Source organism: Pogona vitticeps, chromosome 5 (genome assembly GCF_051106095.1).
Source record: "Pogona vitticeps strain Pit_001003342236 chromosome 5, PviZW2.1, whole genome shotgun sequence".
NCBI classification, from domain to species: domain Eukaryota; kingdom Metazoa; phylum Chordata; class Lepidosauria; order Squamata; family Agamidae; genus Pogona; species Pogona vitticeps.
In genome coordinates, this window is record NC_135787.1 from 164,024,775 (window position 1) to 164,050,296 (window position 25,522).

Below are 25,522 nucleotides of genomic sequence, written 5' to 3' on the forward strand. Positions count from 1 at the left end.
AGAGGAGGCTCGGAGGGAAAAGGCATGGTACGGAGCCCACCCCGGCTGGCCAGGATCGGGAGCCTCCGCCAAAACGCGCGCCCGAGCTCGCCCGCTCGCTCTCTCTCTCGGTCCCTCTCCCGCTCAGTCCGGCGGGGCTGTGGCGGCGGGGGCGAAGATGATGATGATGATGGTGGCGGCGGCGGCGGCTTTAGCGGGGAGAGGTGGAGGGCATCGACGAGAGGGAAAGGCGGCCAGCCGGCTTCCTGGAGAGAAGCGCCAGGTGAGCAGCAGACGCGGGGAAAGGAGGGAAGGCGGGGGGGTTGGAAGCCAAGCACGGGAGAACTTTGGTAGGGATGCTCTCCGGGAAAGGGCTGGGGATGCGCCGCGGCTTTCTCGCTTTCTTCCGCGTCGTCTCAGGAGAGGCTGGCGAAGGGGATGCACCGGGAAAGCAACAGAATAACCGGAGAGACAGGAGGAGAGAGAACGAGAGGGAAAGAGAAAGGGGGGGGGTGAGAGAGAGTGAGAGAGAGAGAGAGAGGAAGAGAAATGGTGTCCTTACAGTGACACCAAATGTCTTTAGGGGAAACCTACAATTACTGAAATGCAATTTTAAGAGATCCAGAAAGGAAACGCGCGGCTTTGATTGCCCCCCCTCCTCCCGGGGAGATGAAGAGGAGCGGCACCCCCCCCACCCTTCCCGCCGCCTCCACATGGCTTTATTTTCATCTTCCCCAACCCAGCGCCCTCCCAATGCATGGGGACTGCAAGCCCTATCATCCTCAACGACCATGGCTATGTTGGTTGGGGATGGTGGGGTTTGTAGTCCAGCGCCTTGGGAAGGCGCAAGATTGGGGAAGGCTGCTTTCTTAGAGGGTCTTCTACTGTAGAATGACTTCAGGTTTCTTGGTTTTGTGTTGCGCAGCGGGGGTGGGTAAACTTAAGGCTTGCAGAATGCGCTTGGCTTTTCCACTGAATCCTGACACCCACCAAATGGAGTCTGTGCAATACCTGTAGTATTCAAGAATTCTGAGTTCAAGAATTTCTTTTTAAGTCCTTGAAGTGAATAGAGCTCAGGGTCCCTCCACAAAAAAACCCACCCCCTTCTCCTCTGTCTTCATCTCAGCAGCATAATCTAGAAGTGGAGAAGCATTCTTTTCCTATTGTTAAACCACTCTGACAAAGAAATCCTTATCGATTTACTTTGCATCGTCCACAAAATGATCCATAGATCTACATTCTCCCCACCCCATTGGAAAGGCCAGTAAATCATGAGTGTGCCTCTCCTTTAGGGAACATTGGTTCCTTCGACTCCCAATGAACTGCCACCAGGAAATTATCAGAATAAATACATTTAATATGTTTTGAAGGCAGATAATACAAATGGTTAGAAGGATTTTATCAGACCAGAATCCTAAATTAGGATAGAAACCTCATCAAAAGCTGGCGCAAGTTGGTGGACCTTCTCCTTATTGACGTATCTCAGCTGTCTGAAGGTGTGCCCGGTCTGATCTAGAACTGTTGGGGAAACAGAGTACTCCACTAGCTTTGATACCAAGATTGCAATCCTACACATATATGCCTGTGCATTAATTCTGAAGAGTGTATGCCCAGGCGAATAAATATTCATAGAGTCAAACTATTAGATGTATAAATAATACAGGAACGGAAGGAGAGCTCTGCTTACTGGAGTGGACAAATCCAACACTTGGAGGAAGCCCACAAACTGGCCTTCCGAGTTCAGCAGTCTGTCCTATTGCTCCTCAGCAACTCACACCTTGGCCACTTCCAGGCTGGACTTCTAAAATAGAATCTAGCCAGGGCAGCACTCTGAATACAGTTCCAAAATTCCCCCTGGTTTGGAATATTATGACTAGATTTCTGTCCAGGACTGGCAGAATGGACCTTTTAAAGCAAATCCTGTGCCAATTTCATTGGCTTCAGACTTGTCTCTGGGATTATATTAAGGCACAGTCTTTGTCTTTTAAAGCCCTAAATGGGCTGGAGCTTATATTTTAGCAATCATATCCCATCGTATGAACCTCTTCAAGATCTACATTGAGTTTTTTATATCCTCCTCATCATTACTCATCCATTAACAGAACTGTGGACTAAGAAGTGAAGGTTCTTCAGTTGTAGCCACCAAGAAAAGTCAACAGGCTCCTTCTTGATTTTAAACTCTTAAAATTATTCTTTTCTGGAAGGCTTTACAAAAAAATGTTAAGCCAGAAAATTGTGCTTTTGATATATTTTTCAGTTTGCTGCTGTCAATATGACGCTTTGTGTTACAGTTAGACTTTTATCTACATATTTCTTGCGCTTTTCATGTTGTTATTTGTCAGTGGCTTTAAGACTGAGTTTATAATAGGCAGGCCAAGAATAGAAAGGCCATTTAAATAAATAAGATAGTTTTCACCAACACATTGCTTCTAAAGATGTGTTAGAACTCTCCTGTTTCCATCCCCCGCCAAGAATTTGTCCAAAGGTGTTCATCTCATCTTGTGACAGCAAATAATTCCTGAAATGAATTGTATCTTATTTGTGATTAAGTGCTTTTCTGTCTATCCTGAATCCAGTGCCAGTTAATTCCATCAACTAACTCTGAGTTCTAATGCTTGGGAAGAAGAAGATGCATGCATGTGTGTTTCTCTATATTGCACATCCTTTATAAACCTTGATCATGATACCTCCTATTCAAATATTATCCAAGCCTGGCCCTGCTTAGCCTCAGAAATCAGAGATCACAAGAACAAATGTCTTCTGCATTGCATAGTGGTATTGCATTAAACATTCTTAAATATTGGCTGGAATCCTGTTGATAATTTTAATTGAAGTAAGTTAAATTGGATAACTCTCAGTGATGAAATGCCACTAAATAACAAGGCAGTGGCCACATTACAAGGTGTGTGACTCATTGCACAACAGGCATGTGCTACTAATGAAAATTGATACTATTAGTTAATGGCAATTAACTGCCTCAAGTTGGGCAGTTTAACTAGACGTGTATAAATCACTAACAGGATTCTGGTCTGCAAATTCATAAAGATCTTTTGTCTGATTAATTACTATCAGTTCATCACTCTGGGTGTGAAGGTGTACACATTACATCAATGCAAGAGAAAGGTGATACCTTTATTGAACCACTTACAAATCATATATATTGCAAGCTTTTGTGAGTAAATCTCACTTCTTCAGGCTGGTCACTACCCCTTCATAGATAGTGCAGAAAAATTGCAAGTTAGAGTCTTAAAAATTCATGGAAGATGTCCCTGGTGAGTCTGCTGGTATGAGGTAAATTCAGAGGTTTTTTGGAATTTTTAATTTCCAAACTAATTACTCTTGTAATTGCCTCCCCTCCCTACCACACCATTTCATTTCCTGCTCCTGAAACTGTAAAAGTTTATTCTGGACTACATCAAATTCCACTTTCTTAAATTCAATCTGAATCTTATTTGCCATTTTCTAGTTCCCCCAGTTTGGACAGATCCTTTGGGAGCTTTAAATAACTTGATGTCACCAGCAAATTTCACACACCTCAATCCAGATTTGTTGCATCATCCCTGACCTACTTCTGAGAGGTTTGCAGTATTGTAGACAGCACACGATACAACTCACTTTTTAGAGTCTTGCTATGCTTAACTACCACTTAGATATATTGGGTATGTGGGTTGAATGCATCCATGCAGAGGTTGGCACATCATACGGTGGCCGTACTTCATTGTGCTCCCTTTGCAACTCAATCCACTTTTATCACAGCACTGTTAACCTACTTTCAAAAGATTTGTGCTATCACTGTTCATGTCAGCTTAGATGAGCATGTAGATGAAGCTCATTCCCAGAATGCCAGCTTTAGAATGCAGCGATGCTCTGAAGCGAAAAGTACTTCTGGCCTGCTGCATTTTGCCTGCTCTACTCCTCTGTTTATATATGGATGTCTTTATAGTAGCCCAGCCCTGACATTAGGTAAGATAAGGCAGCTCTCTCAAGCAGAAGATTATGAACATCAAGAAAGGTCATCGGATTGTTACCTGTTTAATTTGATGTTACTGATTTTTCACTGCCAAGAAGGAAAAAAGGTACTTGTGCGCTTTCTGTTGCAGACAGAATATAGGAAGTTATTTTTTAAAAGTAATGCCTTCCCATTACTTGCTACAGTTTTCAAGAACTGCTTCATTATGGAGGTGTTAAAAGCTCTGCTGAGATAATCACAAATCTGTCCATTCTTAAGTACAACAGTGGAACCAATTACCTCAAGAGGCGGTGAGTGCTCCAGCACTGGAGGCATTCAAGAGAAACTGAGACAACCGCCTGGCAGATATCCTTTGGTTTGTATTCCTGCATCAAGCCTGTGTGTGTGTGTGTGTGTGTGTGTGTGTGTGTGTGTGTGTGTGTGTGTGTGTGTGTGTGTGTGTGTGTGTGTGTGTGTGTGTGTGTGTGTGTGTGTGTGTGTGTGTGTGTGTGTGTGTGTGTGTGTGTGTGTGTTGGACTTGATGGTCTTATAGACCCCTTCCAACTTCACTATTCTATGATTCTATGAATTCCTTTTTTCTATCTGTAATACAGTGGTGCCTCGCATAGCGAGGTTAATCCATTCCGGATTAACCCTCGCTATGTGAAAACATCGCTAAACGGATCATAAAAACCCATTGGAATGCATTAAAGATCGTTTAATGCGTTCCAATGGGCCCTAAACTTACCGTTCAGCGAAGTTTCCTCCATAGCGGCAGCCATTTTCGCGCCCTCGGTAAGCAAGGGGAGGGTGCGAAAACGCTGCGCGTGGCCATTTTGGGCGTCCGGCGGCTGTTTTAGAACTGCCAAACAGCTGATCCGCGGGCATCGCAAAGCTAAGAGTGGTAAGCGAAACGCTTACCAATCGTCGCTATGCGAGTTTTGCCCATTGGAACGATCGGTATGCCTCCGCATTAGCGATCCCGAAAAGATCGCTGTGTGGATTCATCGTTGTACGGTGCGCTCGTTAAGCGAGGCACCACTGTATATTGTTTGACCTTTTGTATCTTCTCATTCATTGCATCTGAACTCTGGTTTCAAGTACCAAAATAACTTAGCCAGTTCGGGATACTATGTGTACCTTGTAGTGGTACAGGGGGGCACAATTTGCTGCTATCATTCAGTTCTCCTGAATGATACAGTTCAGAGCTTATTGCAGGGGTGGGAAACATGGGGCCCCAAGGGTCCAAATACACAAACTTAGTAACACACACACAAACACACACCCCACAACATTTCTAGTAATTTTAGGTGGGAAAGGAGTGTTTCAGAAAGTACCTCTGTGTCCTCCAGATTCCACTGGGTCCATTGATGATGGAATATCCTGTCTCAGCATAACAACCACACTATCCAGCCTTCAGCTTCCTTCTAGCTTGGCAGAAGTTCTAACAGGTATGCTCTTGTATTTCCATCAACATCATGGAAACAATGACTTCACTAGGTTCAAATAATTACAACTCTATTAAAATAAATTGACCAGAACCACAACTAGTGTAAATCATTTTAATACAAAGGCAGGTCCTTGAGAACAACAGGGTCAGCTATACACAGACCAGAAAGCAATCTCTGCTGAAACCAAAGGCTGTCTAGATGATTTTCTGAGTAGGTGTATTCAGTAACTCCAATGCTTTCTTCTGTCATAAAAAAAAATCCTGAAAGTATTCCAAGCAAATAAACTGGCCATTGTGTAACCCCAATGAACTAACTGGTTCAACTCAGTAGGTGAGGAAATCTCAGTTGAGAGAGAGCAAGAACTGGAGAGGGTAGGAGCTGTTCTTCTGGAAGATAATATAAGTCCTTATCATCCTGAGCCTTAAATATTGTATACTCTGCTGTGGATTTTCTGACTTGGGCAATAAATTCATCTGGGACCCATTTTGCATCAAAGAGACATCTGCACCATTTCATTTCCCCCTAAAACCTACTCATGCTCTTGAGTAGTGTTGGTAAATGGAATTTGAGAGTGAATATTTTGTAGCATCATTTGGATCATGTTACTATTACTACTGTTGTCATTCTGTTATTTGTGGGGGAGAGGAAAATAATTCACATCTTTGTAAAGCTCATTGTGTTTGTAGCACTCACAAAAAGAAGATAGCCCATAAAACCGAGAGAGTGGCAGTCTTGAAGGGTGTTATCTGCTGAAGCACATACTAAACTGTGCTTGATTTTTGGCTTCTCTACTGTCAAGCATTTTTTAATAACTATGGACAGCACCCTTCAATTATATGTATGTGGAGAACGCTTATTTCGTTCCTCCCTTTAGCTATCTATGTCCCAGGATCTTTGGAATGTAGTAAAGATCACCATGCAGATATCCAGTTTCAATGGTAGCTTTCCAGTCATGCAGTAGCTTAAGGAGACAGCAAGTCATCATATTTTTTCTACATTTTGGTTTGCCTTTGCAACTGATCCTGCTTCCACCTCACATCTGGTTGTTCCTAATGGACAATTCACTGGAATGCATTTGAAGCATTGCTTTCAAACAGTAGAATGTATAAGATGAACACATGACAGACAAAAAGAAAGCCAAGAAGTACTGAGGCTATAAACAGTACAGTAGTAAACCTGGACAGATTGCTGATATTTGAAATTCTTCTAAGAGGCACAGGAAAGAAGAGACAAATCCAAAACAGGATGGAGGATACTTGGTTAACCAACAGCAAAAAAATTGGGAGCTACATTTGAGAATAAGTAAAAGCATTTGTTTGTGTAATGGTGTGACACAGAAGAGTGTTGTGAGAAGTTATTTATTCTACCTGGGAGGCTCTGAGTTTATGAACAGATGCATCACTTCCAAAACTGAAGAAGAAATCGTATCACTCCATTCATCACTTTTAGGACCTCATGATTCTAGCTGAATTGACTTCATGGCAACACATTTCAATAAGGTCTTAGAAAAAAAAAGAATTCTACAAGGCTGGAATAGAATGTGAGGGTTGTTCACTTGTTGTGTTATCAGCTCCAATTAATGAACTACCCTACTTGCAGAGTAGTATGCTATATGAGAATGTATTGGGGCAAGACTGCATTGGCTACTCCAAAGATGCTGATACAGGAATTCATAGCTAAAAGATCTGTGACAGATTGGCATCCAACTTCCCCACAACCCAAAGTGGCTAAACCAAGACACAGGTTTACTGAATTAGTGATGGCTCTGACACTGACAGTTCCTAGAAAGACTTCAGTTTTTAATGGATGCCAAGCAGAAAAACATGGAATGAATAAGATTTATAAGCTACTTCCAGCACCATAGTCACCAAGCACAAACACATAAGGTGTAGAAGTTCAGCTTTAATGTCGAAGTACTTTTGTATTGGGCTTTCCTAGTTTCTAAAGTGCCCACACAAATTATATAAGGAATATGGTGAGATATCTTGGCTTTCGGTTCACTGAATCATACAAATACTTCATACAGAGTACTGAGGCACACACCAGCAAATCTCTCTGGCTGTAGATGGATCCCAGTTTTCAGATATGTCAATCAGAACATTCCTGCACCATTTTCACTATACTGTACTACAATGTTTTTTTAACTGAATATTGTTTGACTAATTCTGTAAATAAATACTTCAAATCCATTGGCAGATGGGCTACAAATTATCTAGTTAGGGCACCAATTAAACTGCTTTTTCTTTTAAAAATATCATTGAAATACTTTTTGGTCTTCTAAATTGCTGGCATCCATGAACTGACTGGTGATACATATAAACTTTTGAAATATGACTTACATTATCACCGTATGAAAAGTAAAGGAAGCAAAGCACAAAAACTGGGCCTTTGGAAGATCGCAGCTCTTTTAAAAAAAACTCTCCAAAATTAGGACACACAAATTTCTGCATGGTTATTACATACCTTTTAATAGTGTTGTTTTGCCTCAGGGTATTAAGAGGTATGTAATAACCATGCAGAAACTTGTGGATGTACCATTACTGTCTTTGTGAACAAAACAGCAGACTTAGCAAGAAGGTTTGGCAAGTCCGTAAATAACTTCAGTATGTAAAGCAAAACTAATGCTGCAACTGTTTTTCTCTCAAACTTTTTTCATTTCAGCAGTGGGCAACTTTGGTGGTCCCAGCAGCCAAGTTTCTGACCCAGGACCCTCTGGGGACCACAAAAATGTTTAAAAAGAAATGTGGTGGTGGCCAGACATCCATTTCCAATTTTGAAAAATCACTCTTTTGTGGTGGCAACCTTGCACTGGGCCTCTGGAACCCATAGATGTCAATTCCCAAATGCTTTCAGGAGCAACAATAACCCTTTTATATTACTATTGAGGAAAACCATTTTGGAAGCGAAGTAAAATAAAATTTGGATATATATTATGATGGACAGAATGAGAGATCAGGACTCAGGAAACCTGGGTTTGAATCCCTGTTTTTGCCATAGAAACTCACTTGGTGGAGAAGGTGGCCCTAGTAAAACTACTCTACACTTAATTGGAAAGCCTTATTAGAGCCATTAGAAGTCAGTTTCAACTTGAGGACGTACAGCAGACGCCGAACAGGACCAGAAAAGCAGCCTGGGAGAGCTAAATTGTGCTATTTGGCCATCTCTGCATTAACAGGAAAAAGAGCATGTGGGAGAAGAGGCCCTGAACCCTTCCCCTACGTCATGGAAAGAAACACACAGGAAAGAGGTTCTGAGACTTTCTCCCCCCTGCACCTCATTCCCTCTCAAATCCATTGCTCCAGTGTCAAATTACTGACAAATCAGTATATATCCCCAACCCAGCCACAGCAGAAAATTTAAGCAGAGTCAGAAATCTCCACCGCTCTATCACAAATCACTTACAGATCAACAATAAAAGTAGATCCCTATTGGCATTCTACCCTTCCCAGCTCCGCATAGGTCAAAGCCAGAAAAGCACAGACAATAGCTCTGGCAGAGCTAATGTGTTTGTTTAACCTGGGGTAAAAACATGGTGAGTTCATCTTGTCAAGGACAGCTTAAGTGGCAAAACTAGAAAGAGCACCATTCGCATACAGTGGTGCCTCGCTCAACGATGAATTCGCATAACGATGGCCTTTGCTGGAAATTTTGCCACCTCACCTAACGATGTTTCCTATGGGGGATTTTCGCATAACGATGTTTGGGACCTTGTTTCACTTAACGATGACAGTTTTAGGTCCCCTGTTTCGCTTAATGTTTTTTTTTGACAGCCCTGTTTTGACTATTTTAAAAATATTCTAAAATGTTTAAAAAATGTTTAAAATGCTTGGAATCATTAGTGCACCTAATAAAACTTTTGTTAAAGTAATTTGGCTTCGTTCTGAGTCTTTTTGAATTTTTGGTGATTTTTTTTCACCATTGAAATGTATTGAATAGGCTCCTATTGGAACAGATTAACCGGTTTTCAATGCATTCCTATGGGAAATGGTGTTTCGCTTAACGATGTTTTCACATAACAATGTTTTTAATGGAACCAATTAACATCGTTATGTGAGGCACCACTGTATTTAAAAGCTGCATGATATTTTTAGAAATATTGGCAATGGGGAGAGACAATAGAAATCTGGACCCAGGCATGAAGGGTAGGGGTCTTTAAACCTTCACACCACCCTACTGTAGTCTTGATCCATATAAGAGCCCAGCACCTTCTGTTTGCACTGGGGAATTTGTTCCCATTTGCTTCAAACACTTTAACCTTGAGTTAATTCCTTTAACATGTACTGTAAACATATTACATGGGAACCAAACTTGAAAGGGTAAAATGAATAGGTCTCAATTTTCTAACTCAGAATTTTAAAAGGGCAGCAGAAGCCTGGTGCGATGTTTTGTTGCCAGGATGTACCATTACTGCAGGCAGGGAAGCAAATAATTTAATGCCTCCTGAACTAAAATCATCTTTACACAGGCAAAGCTAGAATAAAATGCTAACTCAGAGCGATGTCCCTGCCATGTGAGGTTATCTGTGGAAGAATAGTTTAAGTCGGGCAGATTATTCAACTTCTTCCCTACACAATGAAACTGTGAGCTGATCACTTGTTTTAGCAATATGATGTCCCAGATGAAAGTACGGGGTGCTATTCTCTATGCTAGCAAAGGCTCTATACCTTTAGCAAATAAATGACAGAGATTTGATACATACAGTTTCCTCACCACTGCTGAGTCCTCAGTGTAAAGTTGGACCTGACAAATTTCATTACAGCTATCAGAGCCACAGAGCTTCCTCACTTTGGAAAGAGGATGATAACCTTATCTAACATTTTACAGTTCATAGTAGATTCCCAAGTTATAGCAGCTTGCTTTATGGCCCACGTACAGACACTTTTGCAATTACTACAATGTTATCCACTGCCCTCCTCCACTAATGCCCCAAACTCAATTTTTACAGCATCTATGACTGGCACACTGATGTCAGAAAACATAACAGAAGTGGATGGAGTAATGAAGTGTGAGAGAAGACCAAGACATACAATGTAGGACAGCCAGAGGAACGGAGGGAGTAAGAAACAAAGCAGAAAATGGATGGAAGAAAAAGGATGATAAAATCCAGCATATAAGTACAGCTACATTTTGCTTTTTACTTCCTTTGAAATCAAGAACTCTAGTAAAACATGGTCACTTTCCTCCACAGTTCCCCTTACCATCATTTCATCCATCAAGCCATTTCTGCTGGTTAGAATCAAGTAGAGGATAGTTAACCCTCTATCTTCTCCCTTTTTTTGTAGGAAATTTTCAGCCACATAAGTGAGAATTTCTTGGAAGGGCCACGTTTAACAGAATTTGCCTCCCAATCAGGATGATTGAAATCTCCCATTACTACTACATTGTGCCTCTTTGAAATTCTCACAATTTGTTTTTCAAAGATTTCACTTTTATCTTCTTCTCCTTGATTGGGTGGTCAGTGGTAGATTCCCATTACCACATTTCTTTTATTTTTCAGACCAGTTATATTAATCCAGATGCTCTTGATGAGACAACCAAGCTCATCCTGTATTTTTGTGGAGGGATATTTATTTATTTATTTATTTATTTATTTATTTATTTATTTATTTATTTATTTATTTATTTATTTATTTATATGCCGCCCACAATACCCAAAGGTTTCTGGGTGGCTTACAACATTTAAAATACAATAAAAATATGTGCAGGAGAGGTTTTTCTCTCAGTCCCACCACCCTCACAGGTTCATCTTATGGAGACAAAAGAGAGGGCCTTCTCTGTTGCTGCTCCCAGACTTTGAAATTCCCTCTCACAGGAAGCCAGACTAGCCCCATCATTGCTGTCCTTCCGCAAACAAGCAAAGACCTTTTTCTTCAGGCAAGCCTTCCCTCAGTGACTGGCTGCCTGAATGGGATTTTTTTTAATGGATTGTTGTATCTTAGTGCTTTGAATGTGTTTTTAGTGTTGCTTTTGTTTGCCATTTCTTAGAGTAGTATTTGTTTAATGATGTAAGCCACCTTGGGTCCTTTTTAAGAAAATAGGTGGAATAAAAATATTTTAAATAAACAAATGATCAATAAATTAATAAATTAACTTCTGACATACAGTATGCTGCGATTCTACCTCCCTTCCTATTCTTTCTGTTGTTTTTGAATAATTTATATACTTCATTTTCTGCATTCCAGTCATGGAATCATCCCACCAAGTTTCAGTTCTCTCTATCAAGTCTTATTTATTCCTCCTGTTTCTAAGCAGTCATCATCATTCTGCACTGCAGGGAAGATGGCCCATTGGTTTAGTGTGGTGCTCCTTGTCTGCCCAGAAGTTTTATTTAACTACAAATAAAACATGATTTATATATCATACCAATCTAATAGTAAGAATGCTTGCTTGCTCAGGAAAGATACCGATTCCCAAATAGGAAACTTGTTATACATCAAACTTTTTTTCTTAGCAATTTAAATCAATTAAGCACCTCACCTTGATTAAATCGTTCCAACCTGTCTTCCACTGACAAAAAGCGCAATTCAAACATGCTAATCAAAAGTAAACGGCTCACTCAGAGCTGTTTTTAATTGGCTGTCTCTCAGTTGCTATGGTTGCCACGTGCGAAACAAACTTTCCATTATGCACATTTGCCAGACCTCTATGTTTTTATTACTGGATTACATCACTTTCTTGCTACTGTTCATTGGCAGATTGTCGATGAATTGTGGTCATCATTCATGGCTCCATAGAATTTGCTGTTTACTACACTGAACATATTTTCACCAAATAAAATAGATTTTTTTAAAAATTTACTATTTAGAAATGGCTTCTAGCATTAAATAGCAGCCTGAAGCAGGGTAAAACAATGCAATCAGTCTGAACAGTTGATAAATACTGACTGGGAACCTCTTTCATCCTGTTAGCTAACCACTCATGCTATGACTGTAGTTCAAGCAATCTGAATTTTTCCAATGCTTACACAAGGTGGACTACAGAACTTCCTTGTGCTGCTGTAAGCTTGGTGTTCTTAAAGGATACCTCCTGTTACATGAGGTCAGCACTAGCACAAGTGGGAGATCCTGCATTATTGACTAGCAGAGCAACATGCACCGCTGGTGCTCTGAAGGATGAATCAGTATCACTGTATCAAATCCAGAAACAGATTGCTTCAGACATTAAAGGCAAGGTGACATAGACCCTGTCTGAGGACTACACAGGGTCATAATACATATTGTAACTAGCTCCCCATTTTCTGATGGTTAAGTTTGCCTGGCTGTCACTGTTTCCCCTCTCACAAACAAGCAGTCAACATGGAAGTAGTCATTATTCACACGTGGCTGTGTACAGACAGCCCCCTCCCTGCAAGAAACACAATGCACTATAGTCCTTGCATGAGGATGGTGCCATCTAGTCATGTGTATGGGGAACTGGCCCTCTCTGTTACCAACTTGTAGAGCACTGAATTCTCCCCACTCTCACTAGAAGCATCGCCGTCATTTCTTTATTTTGAGGGGACTGGCAGAGAAATAAGCATTTCAATTCTATCTCAGAAATGATAAATCGGAGCATTATGATTTCAAATGTCTGCAATTCACCAACAAGCCCCTTAAGGGGGGGGAGGAAAAACGAAATTGAATTTATTCATGCATGAATATCAATATGAGAGTGTGAGAGAGAAAGAAAAGAGATGAGCAAGAAAAGAGGACAGCGAAGAAACTGGGTTATGGCTGGTGGGGAAGAGACAGGAGTAAAGAGGGAAAACTGGGGTGTCAAAGTAAAGGAAAATTAGAATTTTAAATGTCATGAAAAGGAGGTGGGGGATCAAACTACATCTTCAAGATTTCCCAGTGATCTAGATTGGCTAGTATTGTTTCAAATACAGACTCGTAAACACTACAAAATTACACTTTTATGATGTTTCATCAAGCCCCTTGTGCCTTACAGTGATCTTAACCGAATTTTCATTGTAATGTGAGATGTTAAAGAAGTGGGATGAGGGGCCAGTAAGTTTTTGTAAGTGAGCAGGGATTTGAACCCAGGGCTGCATTTTAGTTCAACCCTCTGTCCACTACACACACTAGCCCAACACAATTACAGGGGAATCTGCAAAAAGACAGAGAAATATAATCTAGCAAAAGAAAGCGAGTATGTTTAACTTTACACAGATGCTAGTTTCTGAGTAGCATTAAACAAGCATGATTCTTTGGTTCCTACTCAGAGTAGAAGCAGGAAGACTGTGAGAAGCAGGAAGACACATTCTAAGACCAAAAAAAAAAAAAAAAATCAAGGCTAGCAATACTGGTCCCTAGCAAAAAAATCCTTAATAGGCCTTGCCTTTATTGGGACCCCTAAATATACCAAAATTAGTGGGTGAGCTCTGGAAATCCCTAGATCTCACTTCAAGAATGCCTGGATGGCCCATATTCAGGTTATTGCCAGAGAAAGATAAAATAATGGAGTTGGAAGGAAGATACAAGGTATCAAAACTAATGTCCTGCTCAATGCAGGAATCCGAATCGAAGTATTCAGACAGATGGCTGTCTAAGTGAGTGATGAGTGCCTCCAGGTTTGGAGTGCTCACCACCCCGACCCCCAAGGTAATTAGTTCCAATGTCATACTGCTCGAACAGTCAGGATATCCCATTATTAGTGTCTTGTACTCTAGAACAGTCAAAAACAGATCCTGCACCTCCTCTATATAACTATCTTTCAAGTATTTGAAGAGTCTATCATATATCAGTCTTCTTTTCTCTAAGCTAAACATGGCCAGTTATTTCCATCTTTTCTCACAGGTACTTGTTTCCAGTCCCCTAATCATTCTGGAGAGTTCCAGAAAAACATCTACTTCTGCTTCATTGACTACGCAAAAGCCTTTGACTGTGTGGACCACAGGAAACTATGGCAAGTTCTTAAAGAAATGGGAGTGGCTGAGCACCTTATCTACCTCCTGAGAAACCTATACATGGGGACAGGAAGCAACAGTTAGAACTGGATATGTAACAATTGATTGGTTCAAAATTGGGAAAGGAGTATGACAAGCCTGTATATTGTCTCCCTGCTTATTTAACTTATATGCAGAATACGTCGTGCGAAAGGCTGGACTGGATGAATCCCAAACCGGAATTAAGATTGCTGGAAGAAATAACAACCTCAGTTATGCAGATGATACCACTCTGATGGCAGCAAGTGAGGAGGAATTAAAGACCCTCGTAATGAGGGTGAAAGAGGAGAGCGCAAAAATGGTCTGAAGCTTAACATCAAAAAAAAAAAAAACCCCTAAGATCATGGCTACTGGTCCCATCACCTCCTGGCAAATAGAAGGGGAAGATATGGAGGCAGTGACAGATTTGACTTTCTTGGGCTCCATGATCACCGCAGATGGTGACAGCAGCCACAAAATTAAAAGATGCTTGCATCTTGGGAGGAAAGTGATGACAAAACTAAACAGCATCTTAAAAAGCAGAGACATCACCTTGCCGACAAAGGTCCACATAGTCAAAGCTATGGTTTTTCCAGTAGCTATGTATGAAAGTGAGAGCTGGACCATAAAGAAGGCCGACCACCGAAGAATTGATGTTTTGAATTCTGGTGCTGGAGGAAACTCTTGAGAGTCCCCTAAACTGCAAGGAAAACAAACCTATTCATTTTGAAGGAAATCAACCCTGAGTGCTCACTGGAAGGACAGATCCTGAAGCTGAAGCACCAACACTTTGGCGATCTCATGAGAAGAGAAGACTCCCTGGAAAAGTCCCTGTTGTTGGGAAAGTGTGAGGGAAAGAGGAGAAGGGGATGACAGAGGATGAGATGGTTGGACAGTGTCATCGAAGCTACCAACATGAATTTGACCCAACTCCAGGAGGCAGTGTAAGACAGGAGGGCATAGCGTGCTCTGGTCCATGGGGTCATGAAGAGTCGGACATGGGTTAACAACTAAACAACAAACCATCCTTGTTCTCCTCTGAACTTGTTCCAGTTTTTGGCATCCTACTTAAAGTGCTGTGTCCAGAAATGGACATAGTACTGAGGAGTGCTGAATACAGGGGAACTAATATTTCACAGCATCTGGAGACCGTACTTCTCTTAATATAGCTTAAAATAATATTTCCTTTTTTTTATTGTTGCACCACACTACTCCTATTTAGCTTGTGATCTATAACAATTCTAAGAACGTTCTCGGATGTGGTATTGTTGAGCCTAGTATCACCTGTCTCGTAATTGTATTTGGTTTCGTTTTCCTAGATGTAGAACTTTGCACTTAAACCTCTTAAATTCCATTCTATGATTCTGTTTTGTTTTATGTGTATATATTTTAGGGACACATAGGACTCTTATTGGAGCTAAGATTCACTAGAACTAATTTGAGAGCTCTTTGGCATAAACTGGTTATATGGAGTAATACAAGCATGTGTGTGTGTGCGCGCGCACGGTTTCAGCATAGGTTGCGTTTTCCCTCCATTTCAGCCTTTGCCTTTTTTGTGGTGGAGGGACTATGGCTTTCAAGAGAAATAATGAAAGCATCCATCTTTCATCACCTGAATCAATGGTATACCAGTGATAAAAGCAGGAGGCCAGATAGTTCAGCTATCAAGAGCCCTAAGCATTCAAATTCCACCTGGAAATAGACTTCAGAGATAACTATTGATTTTACTGAGAGGGGGCAATTGATACTCAGTGTGACTTGCTTAATGGCAAACAACTTCAGACAAAAGGAGTGCCAGTGGTGAAGAAAAGATGGTTGGGTCAGGTAGACTGGCTATCCACAACCTGCAGTCCTAGAAATGTATTACCTTTTGGACTATAACACCCATGAACCCCAGTCAGCATAGCCATTGGAAGAATTACCATACTGCCTGGGTGGTTGCAGTCTAACATGTCAAGGATTGGATCCAGACTTTGCTACATCAAGATTAAAACCGTTAGCGTTAGCAGGACTTAAAAGTCTAGAAAGTACAGTGGTGCCTCGCTTAGCGAGTGCACCGTATAGCGATGTTTCTGTATAGCGATCCCTTTTTCGGGATCGCTATACGGAAACATACCCGATCTTCGCAATGGGGAAAACCCGCATTGCGAAGATCGGGTATTGCGGCGGCCATTTTGGAGCCACCGAACAGCTGTTTGGCGGCTCCAAAATGGCCGCCGGAAGCCCGGAAATGGCTGCCGGCAGCCGTTTTCACGCCCTGCCCTCGCTTAGCGAGGGCGTGAAAATGGCTGCCGGCAAGGGGAATCCTCGCTGAACGGGTAAGTAGGCAAGGTTGGAATGCATTAAACTAAGTTTAATGCGTTTCAGTACATTTTCCCTACCCGTTTAGCAACGATTCCGCATAGCGAGGGTTAATCCGGAACGGATTAACCTCGCTATGCGGGGCACCACTGTACTAGGTTGGGGAAGACATACATACATACATACATACATACATACATACATACATACATACATACATACATACATACATACATACATACATACATACATACATACATACATACATACATACATACATACATACATTTATTTAACTTATATGCCGCCCACTCTACCCAAACGTCTCTGGGCGGCTTACAACAATTATTACAACAAATAGTTGGTCTGATCCAGGAGGATTCTTCTTATGTTTTGCTTAAATGTACTTTACTATTAAATCTAAACCTTCTTGTCCTAACCTAAAGTAAATACTGTAAACAGCTGTGTATCCTTTTCTTTAGAAAAACAAAACACTTCAACATGCTTGGAAAACGCTCACGTTTCTCCCACCAACACCTGTTTTATATTTTCTTATCACCAGATCCTGGAAATAGTCTAAAGTTTCATTCATAATTTGTAAGAGACAGATTCAATTCACATTTCATACTTTTATCTTTGTTTAGGACTCGCATTTATAATGCTCAAGCAAATCCTGTGCAGAGCGCAGGAAGTTAATTTGAAACATAATTAGATACCATTATACTTACAAGCACATACAGCCATTGGCAATGTTTGAAAAGTAACCCTTTACCCTTTCCAGTTCTGGGAATTAGCTAAAGTGGTTGTTTTAAATTACTTTAAAAAGTCTGGATCCTACAAGCTACTAACCTGTAGTACAAACCACACACTCTTCTCCACTTCATTGTCATATCAACATCACTTCCATAATAGGGCACTGCACATGGGGAGTACTTGAACCACATGACACTCCTCCACCACTACTTTTTAAAGCTGTATCCGTGTTAGTCTGTGCAAGCATTTCAACAAGAAACACAAAATAAAACAAAAACAAGAAAAACACATTGTGGCACCCTAAAGATTAACTGCCATAGTCTTTGTTTGTTTGTCTTTTGGTGATTCAAAACTATCAAGGTTGGAAATTTCTGGTTTTGAGACTACAGGACACAGAACCTCAAAGTGAAAGTGGCCATCTGTGTAATTCTGGGAGCTGTAGTCCAAAAAACGAAAACCCATCTCTGAAGAATACACTCCTGGGCGTGGGATCACTGTCTTTATAACACATGCTCATTTCTCTTTGTTTTTAGACAATATGTCTCTTCAAAGAACATATCAGCATGGTAATCTCCATTGGGGCAGTTGTTTTACTACCAGTAGTGGTAAAGCTAATCACCTATACTGTACAAGACCCAGACATCATGCACTACAAGGAGGATAGCTGAAAACAATATTTTGTTACTGGGAGTAAATAGAAAAAGATTCTCTATTTTCAGCAATTCTGAGGATTGTAGCTACGTTTACAGGGAACATGAGCAAGGAACTACCATAAATGACAGTGTTGTCCCTGCTAATCAAGAAGTCCTGTAACTTCAATCCTGTGAGCCCTGGTACTACTACACCATTATTTACCATATGTTCCACCAGCCACAAAGGAGAGAAATACACCTTGGGCAGATATAGGAGGTAGTTCTTGCATTTTTGTCAGGTTGACCCCCTGCCTATGGTAGCCATTACCTGCAATACCAAGTGGTAACGATAGACTTGGTGGAAGCAGGTTGCAATCAATCCCAGTTGTAGCTAGAGTAGGAGGCTCAGGCTGACTGCAATCTCTAAGAATAAATGTTGAACATGGGATAGATCTGCAATTCCCAACCACCTCAAACTTCAGTATTGTGTCCCGGCCTTGCATCCTCTGAATTCTCTCAGATGGATGAACTTCCCTATACCAACCAGAGCAAATCCCATTGTCCTAGGTGGGCACTGTGTCGGGGGCACTTTCCCCTTGATGAAACCTCTTTTAAACTGAACCTCCAGGCCTGGCCTTGCCACTCCCTTTCTTTGCTACTCTACATAAATGAATTAGTTTATTTTGCCTTTTGATGGGTAAAAATGGAAACAGTATTGGGCCCGTCCCTCTTGTTAAGGAGCTGATTCAAGGCTGAAAGGGATGGTAACAAAACTGTATCCACCACTACAAGGTGGTTATGAAATCACCCTGGCCCCCAATCAATGCCATTCTTATGCACACATCCAGAGCTCCTGTGAGTCACAGTGAATGTGCATGCAAGCCCAGGGATGAACATAGGATGCCCAGTTGCAGGAGGTCAAGGTCATAGCTTGATAGGACAGATTTCTCTATACTTAAGAAAGCACGATGCTGGGCTTCCACCCACCATGGCTGGCAGCAGGATAATGTGTGTTTGGCTTCTAGAATTTAATGCTCAGTTTTTCCCACACCTTTGAAAATAGCAAGAGAATAAAAAGAGAGCGAGAGAAGGAGAGATAGAACGAAAATATAAAGCTGTGACATGAACCTAACTTTAGATCTCAGAGCTGATGACTCATGGGGTGTGTGTGATGCAGCTGAGTTGGCTGTAGACTTCTGTGTATATCCTTCACTGAGCTAAATATACAAAATTGAGAAGTTCTTCTGCTCTGGTCTGGCAGCTCCCATCTGCATTGGATTCCTCTCTGCTGTCATGCTCCCGATTTCTTTCAAATCTCTCTCTCTCTCCCTCTCTTTCCAATACTGCTTTATCCTAATACCCTGCTTAGAGGGAACCTGAGTAGGCTGCACCAATTCCAATTGGCTCATTCCATTTGGACAGCAAAGTATCAAAGGGTTTCTAGAGCTCATACATCAGTTCCACTACAACACATCTATGTTCACACTACAATGAGTCATTCCTGTTGAGCAGTAGGCATTAGCCCCACTATTTGCTAGCTTTTCTCTGTCTGAGTAGCTCAGTGAGATGAAGCACCTGAGTTGGGAATTCATTTTCCCATCATGCTTTGTAGGAGAAAAGTCAGCCTGTGTAGCTTTAGACAAGCTACATATGATCCCAAAGTGCTACCTGGAAACCACCTGTCAAATTATACACCTAGAAAACCCTAGGAAGGGCTGCCTTAAATTGGAAATGATCTGATAGTGCCTAACTAACAGATTATTTAAATTTGATAGTCTTCATCCTACAAATAGCATGAAAGGTATCAGCTGCATTACTGTATCTGGGCCTTTTCTTAGGTCTTCCTCTATCAGAGGTATGACTGGTGGCAATGTGAGTTATGGCTTCCCCAGCAGCCATTTCCAGACTTTGGAATTCCCTACCAAAGGAGGCTAGACTAGCAGTTACTCCTTTTACCAGCAAAGCCAGATTTATCTGAGTAGGCCTTTTCCAGATAAACTGGTCTGCTGTTGAATGGCATCTAAATACTTGTGTGCTGCTGAAATTTTTTTAAAATGCCATGTTCTTAGTTTGTTTTCATTTTGTTTTTCATACTACTGGAGTTAGATCAACAAGTCACTTTTTGGGATTATAACTCTCTGAATCAGTCCCTCATCTAGCATGGCAGGCGGTTATCAGATAAATATCTTGCTCATGTTTAGTCTCCTTTCTTTAGTTTCTTTTTTTGTTCATTCAAGGGCAGGCTTGCATATTTCTCCTTGCCTTGTCATATGTGGCAAATAATCACCCACTCCAGAAGATCCAGCATTGAAGATTTCATTCATTGGAAGAACATTTGTTAATATGTATTCTGAATACGAGTGTGTGTAAGTAAGCGTATTAATAAACTTTGTTATGGGCTAGTACATTCTGTGGACTTGTCAGCAAGGATGGCTAAATAATTAATTAGATCCTGTTCAAGTTTAGCTCTCATTCTCGCCAGCTTCACTCAGGCACTGTGAGGCCAGGACTGCTTCCTTCGTCCTGCTAAAAAATATCTCATATACTAGTACTAAATTTTCTTACTGAGCTTTCATTTCCATGCTGTCACCAGATCAAAACTTCAGAAACCTCTTTTGACTACCGTTCCCTCAATCCCCCAGTCAGGAGGGTCATTGGCCTTGCTACCTGGGGAGATCAAACAAGTAATATTTCCAAGCAACTGTAGCCCTCAAAAACATTTCCAAGTGTTGATCAAACCTGAACAACCATACAGTTCTGAGGGTGTATTTCTACACAAAATGTTAGGATTGATATGACTCAGTACATGAAAGATGAAGACCTTCAGAATGACAGATGAGAGGCTCTGAAGGTCTATATCTAACCCCATTGCATTAGATACAGGACACTAAATGCAGAAGCTGTGCAAGCTGAGACGGCAACATCAAACAGGCTGGCCTTCTCCAAACTGGTTCTTTGGTCACATTGTCTGGGGATCATGGGAAATGCATTCCAACATGTCTGGAGGATGCTGGGTTGCAAAAGACTGGAGCTGAATAAAGCTTTTGGAGCCATATAACCATCTCCTCCCTAGGTGGAGTTGTTGTTTAACTCACACAGGACTGCCTTTCGCTTATTAGTTGTTCAACAGCTCCATGTCCATTCAGTAGGAGACTGCAAGGGAACACAATCTACACAAGGTGAAAGACTCTTGGGAAATCTCCATTAAGTAGCTTGTGTGTCTCAGAATCCAATTGATTAAAACTTGAAACAAATTGATCTACGTGGCAAAAAAACACAGAGGCCTTGGCAATGAAGATTCTGCAGAAGAGAAAAGAGACAGAGTTACACTGATCCCATGTGAAGAGATAAGAAGTAAGAAAACAGAAGCAATAAACAAAGCATGAAGCGGAGAGGAGAAGAGTAATGAGAATGTTAGTGTTCCAGTGCTGGAAGTCACCCAGCAGTAGAATTCAATTTAGTTCCTTAGTTCACGCTGTTGAGGAAAAGGCACTTAGATTTCAAAACTTTTTCAAGAAGCAGTTAGAGGAAGAAAAGTTGCTGGGAAACATTATTTTTAAAGTGTCTGCACTAGTGAAATTGTGGTTTGATCAATCCACAATTCAGCAGCCCTAATGTTGATGTATGAAGCCTTACCTTATGACCCTCTTTTGCATTTCCCTGTATGTTCACTTTGAGAATGCAAAAAACTGATCCATGCCTGCCCTCCTAACCTTTGGCCACTACCTCCCTCCTCCTCCAAATCCTGTCACTCCTCTGACCCAAACAAAGCTGATTATCGTACTTCCTATCCTTCATCAAATTTGAATATCTGAACCACACGGAGCAATATTCTTGTTTATTGAGGACAACTGGATTAAAGAAGCTATTTGGATGAATAGCGAAATGTTTCAACCTAATAAGAAAGAAGTTCCAGTTGCATGACTCAACTTCCAGATAAGCGTACCTCGATAACTGAGAAGCTTCACAGATAAACTGGACAAGTGGTATCACATTGGGATTTCTCTACCATGGCCCAAGCCAAGGAGGGCAACCTCACCTGGAAGTGGTGGTACATTGTGTCTTTCCAGTACTTGGACTACAAGCCACAGTTGCCAACCATTTAAAAATGTACAGCTTATTGTGTGCTACAAAGAGATGAGGAACAAAACCAACATCCATTGTGTACATAAAAGAAGGATCCAAGGACAGAACAATATGCAGAAATAAGGCAAATCTCATGTACCTAGGCTTTGCTGATACCACTTATGATCAAACTTTGCTTTAATTAATGCAGGGGTGAGCCAACTGCAGATAATTTTTTTAATATAGTTAAGTTGCAGAACTCAATCCACAATTTTATTTCTAGAAAGATTGTCAGATGCATGGCTAGAATGCAAAAGAGGCTCAACTTGTTATTTTTCACTTATTATGTATTTATCACATATTTAACCCCACATCCCCTCAAGGCGGTAGCTTTTGTTTTGGAACTGGTTATCGGGAAGTAAACACAGGCCTCATTTGCAAATCTGATTGTTCTTTGAAGGAACTATATGTCTGGAGGGGGACAATATCTATAATAGCATGAAAGATCCAGTTTCTTAAACTTGATTTGATTCTGAGTGTTCAGGTTCCAAAGAGGGTAGAGACGAACAAGCCAAGCCAACCTCATAGCAAAGTCTCTCCTTTCTGAAAATCTCCAGGGCTGTAAGACTGAAAAGAAATGTCCTTGGAAAGGAAGAGTATGTTTGGGTGGGGAGAGAGAAGAGACTGATTATTATTTATTATATTTGTGTCCCACCATTATGGAACTAAATATAAGGGGGATGGAGTTCCCATATAGCTCCCCATCTAAACACTGTTCAGCCCAGGGCCTAGAATAGCTACTTTTTGGGACAATTCTCAGAATTCCCAAACCTGAAAGTTATACTCCAGATGAATCATTCTCACTAGCCAAGGCTGGTTGAGCTGATACCAAGCCAGTCCAGGCTGTGCTAAATCCAAAAGCTTCCTAGCCTATGGTACTGAAAATCACTTAGGAGTACCTATGCTATTTAATATCTATATGAGGCCTCTGGGGGAGGTCATCAGGAGTTTTGGAACTTTGTGTTACCAATACATGGATGACACTCAGCTCTGTCTCTCCTTCCATCCTTCTACAGTGGATGCCATTCCGTCCCTTGAGCACTGTCTGGATGCAGTGCTGGGATGCATGAGAGACAACAAACTGAGGCTGAACCTGAACAACATGGAAATCCTGAGGGTGGGGGGCCCCCTAGTGTCTGTGGTCTGGTTGCCTATCTTTTTTGGGGGGGGGGCACTCTTTCCACAAAGGATGAGGTTCATAGCTTGGGTGTGCTTTTGGACCCATCACTATCAATGACATCTCAGATAGCGTCTGTGGTCCAATCCACTTATTTGCACCTAAAGCGGATCGCCCAGCTACGTCCCTACCATGACACCAAATCCCTCACTACGCTGGTCCATGCACCAGTAGTCTCAAGATTAAACTACTGCAATGGCCTCTACATGGTGCTGCCCCTGGGACTGCTATAGAGACTGCAAGAGGTCCAGAATGAGGCAGCCAGGCTTCTCAGTGGGATTAGAAAATACCAACATATCTTCCCCCACCCTGGTTGCCTTACACTGGCTACCTGTTCACTTCTGCACCAGTTTCAAGGTGATGATATTAACCTATAAGGCCCTAAATGGTTTGGGACCTCGATATCTGGCCAAGCGCCTCCTTCCAGTTAGGTCTGCCTGTCCTATAAGATCATTGCAGGCAGGGTGGCTGAGCATTCTGACATTGAGAGAGGCCCAGAAACAACCACTAGGAATCAGGCCTTCTCAGAAGTAGCTCCACAACTATGGAACTCTCTTTTGCCCGAAGTCCGCCTGGCTCCTTCACTGGGCACATTCAAAAAGGTACTTAAAACCTGGGTATTTAGACAGGCCTTCCCTGAACAGATTACACTCTGATACAATAGTGCCCGATAATACAGTGGTGCCTCACTTAACGACGATAATCCGTTCCAGGAAAATCGCCGTTACGCGAAAACATCATAAAGCACCAAAAAAAAAAAACCATTGAAACGCATTGAAACCCGTTCAATGCGTTCCAATGGGGTAAAAACTCAACGTCCAGCGAAGATCCTCCATACGGCGGCTGTTTTCACTGCCTGTATAGCGAGGAATCCGTCCCTAAACACAGCGGGGAGCCATTTTAATCACCCGGTGATTTTGAAACCGCCGATCAGCTGTTCAAAAAACCGTCATTTTGTGAAGAATCAGTTCTCGAAGCAGGGAACCGATCATCGCAAAGTGAAATTTCCCATTCAGCCCATCATTCTGCGATCGCAATTGTGATCGCAAAAAGATAGTCGTTAGCCGGATTCGTCATAATGCGGAGCAATCGTAAAGCAAGGCACCACTGTATAACTCTATCATACTGCCATGCTCCATGTTTTTATATTTTTCTACACTTTTAATTGTATTTATTCTATTGTTATTTTGTCTTCACCACACTTTATGACTTTTGATTTTTGCCCCTATGTATTGATGTTATTGCTATTTTGTTACTCTGTTGTTTTATGTTACTTGTTGTAAACTACCCAGAGTGGCCTTGGCTGCTAGATGGGTGGTACAGTATATAAATCAAATAAATAAATAATAAGTACCCTTGTCCCTCTCTAAACATAAGACCAGCACAATTGCTGTGAATCTGGACTGAGAGGCGTGTGGATCTGGTGTTTATTGAGTTCCTTCCTCACCTGTCCCTTTCTTCACCACCATCACCCTTTCCCCCTCTTTCCCCAGTTGATCTCAACCAGCACAGCAGTTACACCAACAAAAACAACTTCTGTCCATTCCAAAGCCACTATAACTAGTGTATCTTTGCATCTGTATTGCACTGTAAGAAAATAACATTTCCATGTTGTGTTCTTAACTGACTGCTACTTAGCTTTGCAAATGTTGCAGCTTCTCAAAACACACCTTGGACTATGTCCAGCATTACCTGGTTTCATTGCTGCCAAGTGTCCTCTTACTGAAATGCCATGTCAGCCTGTAACATTTGCAGAAGTATTGGCAGTATGCAATCCAAGTAGAAATGAAAGAAGTGTAACATGTTGGTCCAGAACACAAATGTCCCACAACTCCAAATTTAAAATAGTTCTAATAAGAGGATAAATAAATACGTTAGAGAAAACAGCATTTACATATGAACACACACAAGTATTGATTTTAACCCAGTAACCAAGTAGCTTCTGAATAAGAATTTCTATCCCAGGAGAAAGTGTGATCCTAAGCTGTACCAAGTCATTAGAACACATTGAAGAAGAGGTGAGCATATTCAGAAGCTCTTCCTGCTCTTGCAGCCAGATCAAGCAATTGTAACTTGGACCTGCCTCTGGTGGAGCTGTGGGCTAAACCGCAGAAGCCTGTGCTGCAGGGTCAGAAGACGAGCAGTCGTAAGATCAAATCCAAGTGACGGAGTGAGCTCCCATCGCTTGTCCCAGCTCCCGCCAACCTAGCGGTTCGAAAGCATGTAAATGCAAGTAGATCAATAGGGACC

General features: G+C 41.5%; 2 long non-coding RNA genes across 2 annotated transcripts in view; one reads left to right on the top strand and one right to left on the bottom strand.

The window, feature by feature from the left end:
- The first annotated feature begins 83 nt into the window (after positions 1-83).
- Positions 84-15,638, top strand: LOC140707321 (uncharacterized). Its single transcript, XR_012087274.2, has 2 exons — positions 84-262; positions 14,157-15,638. It is a non-coding gene; the product is annotated as an uncharacterized LOC140707321 (long non-coding RNA).
- A 9,419-nt stretch (positions 15,639-25,057) lies between these two features.
- The window catches only part of LOC140707319 (uncharacterized), a 60,721-nt gene continuing 60,256 nt past the window's right edge, over positions 25,058-25,522 (bottom strand). Inside the window, exon 3 of the long non-coding RNA XR_012087272.2 lies at positions 25,058-25,122. This is a non-coding gene — a long non-coding RNA (uncharacterized LOC140707319). The remainder of the gene's footprint in view (positions 25,123-25,522) is intronic.